The following is a 6,028-nucleotide window of genomic DNA, read 5'->3' as shown; positions in this document are numbered from 1 at the left end:
CCCGCCCCGCCGGGCCCCGCCCCCCGCACCTGCTGCTCCCGCGCCGCGTTCCCCGCCCGGGCCCGGGGTCTGGCCCGCGGATCCATCCCCAGCCCCTTCTCAGCTGGATCGGGTGCCTTCTGCGTGGAAGCGTTATCCCCCTCGGTCTCTCGCATTTACACTCAGCGCCCCCCTCCGGGGCCCGCAACCCTCCCAGCCTCTGTCCCCTGCCCCCCATCCTCACCCTCGGTCCCCACGCCATCACTAGGCCAACAATTTCAAAGCCGGTCCTCTCCAGCATCTTTCTTGTCCACCCCCCGGCATTCTGGGCATCCGCTCGTTTGGTTCCCCTTTTTCTGACCTGTCTCATCCGGCTCCGCGGCCTGGTGAGAGCGAGGGGTCCCTTCTGAGTCTCACCATTCCTTTCTGGCCACTTGCCTTCCCTGAGAATCCTCTTAGATTCATCCATTTCAACAGATATGTTTAGGGACTAGGATTTATCAACACGGTGTCAGGGCCGGGGGCCGAGGAGGCTTAAGGCACAGGGTCTGCCCTTTAAGAGCAGTTAGCTAGAGAGACAAACAAGGAACAGATTAGCCATGGTTCAGCCCAGTGAGACCAGGATAGAGGCAAATTAATAATAATAATAAACAGTGACAACCTCTTCAGTTCAGTTCAGTCGCTCAGTCATGTCCGACTCTTTGGGACCCCATGAATTGCAGCACGCCAGGCCTCCCTGTCCATCACCAACTCCCGGAGTTCACTCAGACTCACGTCCATTGAGTCAGTGATGCCATCCAGCCATCTCATCCTCTGTTATCCCCTTCTCCTCCTGCCTCCAATCCCCCCCAGCATCAGAGTCTTCCAGTGAGTCAACTCTTCGCATGAGGTGGCCAAAGTACTCTTACACAACAAAAAACCTACCTCTGAAGTAGGTATTATACCGACTTTACACTAGAGAAAACTGAGGCTCAATGCGGTTAAGCTGCCCAAAGTCACACAACTGGTAAGGAACAAAGCCAAAAAAGTAAATCCAACTCTGGCCCCAAAAGAGGCCGCATTTTTTCAACAATATCGCCTTGCAGGCTATGTCTGGAAGCTTCTAGAAATCCTAGCTGCTTCAAAAGGAGGTGACATTTAGCTTAAATTGTAATTCCAAGGGTAAAAAATGTGGGGTGCACTGTCTAGGCACAAAGGCAGGGTAGGACAGGGGTGGGGTATCAAGGAGAGGGACAAGGGTGTCCCCACGGCACTGAATGAGCAGACCGGACGGGAAGAGCTCTGTGTTTGCTCCTGAGGTGGGTTTTCCCTGGATGAAATCTTGGAGACGCTCCATGGCTTTTATAGTCACTTCAAGATAACAAATGAATAGTACCTTTATTTGGCATTAAAAAAAAACCCAGTCCACTCTACAAATCCCCCATTCCCATTCCAGGCCAGTGTGACATTTAAAAATCTGAATCTTATTCATTAGGGAGATGCAAACTGAAACCACAACACAGTTACTGCTACAGACCTATTCAGTTCAGTTCCGTTCCGTTCAGTTCAGTTGCTCAGTTGTGTCCGACTCTGTGCGACCCCATGAATCGCAGCACGCCAGGCCTCCCTGTCCATCACCATCTCCCAGAGTTCACTCAAACTCATGTCCATCAAGTCGGTGATGCCATCCAGCCATCTCATCCTCGGTCGTCCCCTTCTCCTCCTGCCCCTAATCCCTCCCAGCATCAGGGTCTTTTCCAATGAGTCAGCTCTTCACATGAGGTGGCCAAAGTATTGGAGTTTCAGCCCCAGCATCAGTCCTTCCAATGAACACTCAGGAACTGATCTCCTCTAGAATGGACTGGTTGGATCTCCTTGCAGTCCAAAGGACTCTCAAGAGTCTTCTCCAACAGCACATTTCAAAAGCATCAATTCTTCTGCACTCAGCTTTCTTCACAGTCCAACTCTCACATCCATACATGACCACTGGAAAAACCATAGCCTTGACTAGATGGACCTTTGTTGGCAAAGTAATGTCTCTGCTTTTTAATATGCTAACTAGGTTGGTCATAACTTTCCTTCCAAGGAGTAAGCGTCTTTTAATTTCATGGCTGCAGTCACCATCTGCAGTGATTTTGGAGCCCAAAAAAATAAAGTCTGACACTGTTTCCACTGTTTCCCCATCTATTTCCCATGAAGTGATGGGACCAGATGCCATGATCTTCGTTTTCTGAATGTTGAGCTTTAAGCCAACTTTTTCATATTAGGATAGGTCAAAAACAAAAACCTAATGATGCCAAATACTAGTGAAGATGGGGAGCGTTTGTATTTTCTTATAAAGTTAATTCTAGGGATTTCCCTGGTGGTCCAGTGGTTAAGACTCCGGGTTTCAAATGCAGGGGCACAGCTTCGATCCCTGGTGTGGCCAAAAAATAAACAAATGAAGTTAAATATACAATTACTGTATAACTCAATAATCCCATTTTTAGAATTTACTCAGGAGAAATGAAGACATAGATCCACACAAAAGACTGAGTAATTCATGTAACAGTTTCATTCATAATCACCAAAACCTGGAAGCAAACCAAATGTCCATCACCTGTGGTTCATCGATACAATGGACTAGTACTCAGCAATTGTTGTTTCATCACTCAGTCGTGTCCGACTCTTTGTGACCCCATGGACTATAGCCTATCCTCTGTCCATGGGGTTTCCCAGGCAAAAATACTGGAGTATTCCTTCTCCAGGGGATCTTCCTGACCTAGGGATCAAACCTGCCAATCCTGGATTGGATTCTTTACCACTGAGACACCTGGGAAGCCCATACTCAGTAATAAAAGAGAACAAATTACCGGTACAGGCAGCAACAATGTGGATGAATCTCAAAAGCGCTGGATCAGATACAAAAGACAACGTACTGTGTCACACCATTCATATGACATTCTGGCAAAGACGAAATACAGGAACAGAAAAGAAGCCAGTGATTGCCATGGGCTGGGAGCAGGGTGAGGGGATTGACTGTGAAAACATTTTTTGTTTTGATTGTGGGGGTGGTTCTGTGATTGTGTGTGTTTGTCAAAATTCGCATGACTCTGCACCTAAAAGGGATGACTTTTACTGTAAGTTATAGGTCAATTTAATTAAAAAAAAAAAAAAGAACGAGCAGGTACTAATTGACCATTCAAAGGGAAGAATTGTTTTTTGCTTTTATTTCTTGACCATGCACCATATGGGATCTTAGTCCCCCGACCACGGACTGAACTTGCACCTCCTGTGCTGGATGAGTGGAGTCTTAACCACTGGACCCTCAGGGAAGTCCCCCAAGAGAGTATTTGTGAGCCCTCTGGTCTTGCCCGTTGTTCAGAGCCATTTCTGTGGTTTGCAACCAGGAACTCCAGGTGGCACTGAGATATTACTGGTTACCCATGGACACTTGGACAGATTGGCCAAAATGAGTTTAATCAAGGGGGGATTTATAAGGAGCAGGGAAACCAACAAGGGTCAGCGAGGCACTCTGGGGCTAGAAGCAGTGGAGAGCCTCAGCTATCCTTAAACCTAAGGCGGTGAAGGGTGGAATGGTTGCTAGAGCACAGAGAAAGAGAGCCCAGCCATAGGGGAGGGCCAAGAGGGGCACCAGGCTCCCAGGATCTGGGAGGGATGGAGCTGTGAGATGGATACCCACCTTCATTCGTCTCCTGCCCCCAACGTCCTGCTTCCCTCAGTGGACCAACAGAAAGCAAGGGGGACAAAGGGAGTCCACAAGACTTGATGGATTCCACAAGACTTGATGCAGTCCACAGAGAGCTGTGGCCATCCAGGCATGGAGTGGATGGAGCAGATGGAAAGAGATCTTAAAGGGCAAAGGGAATGTGTCCAATATGCAGGCAGTGGGAGAGAGTGGAAGCAAGGCCCAGAAGTGGACAGACCCTTGCTCATCCAGAGAACAGAAAGAAATGGGTAAAGCGGACAAAGTGATAAGAGATAAAGCTTGAGAGGTGGGCCAGGGCCAGGCCATAGGGGGCTGCTTACATCCCATTAAGGAGCTTTTATCTTATTCTATGGGCTTCCTAGGTGGTGCTAGTGGTAAAGACGGCACCTCCCAATGCAGGGCATGGAAGAAACGCAAGTTCAATCCCTGGGTTGGGAAGATCCCCTGGATGAGAGCATGGCAACCCACTCCAGTATTCTTGTCTGGAGAATCCCATGGACAGAGGAGCCCTGGCAGGCTACAGTCCTCAGGATTGCAAAGAGTCAGACACAACTTAATGACTAAACAGCAACACCTCTGCTGCTGGCACCTTTGCCAGGACGCCCATCACCTCCCATCTACCACAGCCCCCTCTCCCGCCCCCTCTAATCTATTCTCTGCAAAAGAGCCCGAGAAAATGTACAATACCGCTTAAGATGTTCCCCCACTGAAAACACCTCGGGGCCCACGGTTAGGGTCAGTTTTCTCAGCCCCACTGTGACCTCCAAGGACCTGCACTGTCCTGAGTCTGCCCTCCCTCCCCGGAGCCCCGAGGTTCCCCTCACACTGGTCTGTCCTCAAGGTCTCCAAGCTCTTTCTTCCTGAGATCTGTGTACAAGTTGCTCCTTTTGACTGAGACATCCTTCTGCCCACTCTTCATGTCGCTGCCCTTCTCATGCTTCAGGGTCCTGTCTCCTTTCCCAGGGGCTTTGCTGGTGGTACAGTGATAAGACTCTGTGGCATGGGTTTGATCCCTGATCAGGATCCTCACAGGCTGCACAGCTCAAACCCCACTGCCAAAAGAAACTCTTCCTGAGTGATTTCTCATCCCCAGATGTTGCTATTTCATCCCTCAGTGTGCTTCCTAAAACTTTCACCACCTTCAATGTTTTTGCCTTTTTGCTTGATTTATGTCTCCTACTGAAATGCAAGCTTCATGAGGGTGGGGGCCAGCTCTATCTTGTTCTTTGTATTCCCAGCATTCAGAAAAGGCCTAGCACACAGAGAACCAAGTGAAGAGGACTCCTAGGTGATCACAGAAGATGGAGCCACTTTGGTAATCCACTTCAATCAATAGGAAAGGTACATTTTCACCAACTGCTTCTCAGATTCAGTTTTTAGTTCCTTTGAGAGGATGTCAGGGCTTGCCAGCTGGCATTAGTGGTAAAGAGCCTGCCTGCCATTGCAGGAGATGTTAAGAGACAGGGGTTCAATTCCTGGGTGGGGAAAAATCCCCTGGAGGAGGACATGGCAACTCACTCCAGTATCCTTGCCTGGAGAATCCCATGGACACAGGAGCCTCGGGGGCTACAGTCCATAGGGTCGCAAAGAATTGGACATGACTGAAGCGACTTAGTGTACACACACAAGTCTTTGAAGTGGTGCAAGTGTTCTGGAGTGGAGATGGATAAAGAAGGAGGGTCAAGGAATATGATTCTGCCACTGTCTTTGTTTTATTTCAGCCACCCCGGGTCTTAGATCTTCAATCTTCATTATGGCTGTGGGATCTAGTTCCCTGTCCATGGCTCAAACCCAGGCTCCCTGCGTTGGGAGCTTGAGTCTTAGCCACTGGACTGCAAGGGAAGTGCCCTGCCACTGGCTTTAGAGCACTCATTTGTTCCTTCATCGGGCATCTGCTATGTGCCAGCTGGAGTCCCTGCCCTCAAGGAGCTCTCAGTCTGCTGGGGGGAAATGGATTCCATGCAGGGGGCCCAGTGCTGCGATGGGAGCTCAGACAGCCAGTTCTCTTAGGCCCATGTCTCAGGCCTTGACTGCAGGTCTGAACTGACCCCTTGACCCCCCACCAGGAAGGTAAGGCCCTGGACTGTCTCCCCAGCCCCATCAGGGGCCCTGCCAGAAGAGGAGTAGTGATGGGCAAAGAAAGATTCTCCAGGTAAAAACGTTAAGTAGGGACTTCCCTGATGGTCCAGTGGCTAAGACTCTGTCCTCCCAATGCAGGGATCCCAGGTTCAGTCCCTGGTCAGGGCACTAGATCCCACATGCCACAACTAAAGATCCTGCATGCCGCAACTAAGACTCACAACAGCCCCCCCAAAAGTGACAATAATAATGATCCTAAGAGCAAACACTGAACAGTGCTCC

This window comes from Capricornis sumatraensis, chromosome 8 (assembly GCF_032405125.1).
Source record: "Capricornis sumatraensis isolate serow.1 chromosome 8, serow.2, whole genome shotgun sequence".
Classification (NCBI taxonomy): domain Eukaryota; kingdom Metazoa; phylum Chordata; class Mammalia; order Artiodactyla; family Bovidae; genus Capricornis; species Capricornis sumatraensis.
Note: the sequence above shows the minus strand (reverse complement) of the source record.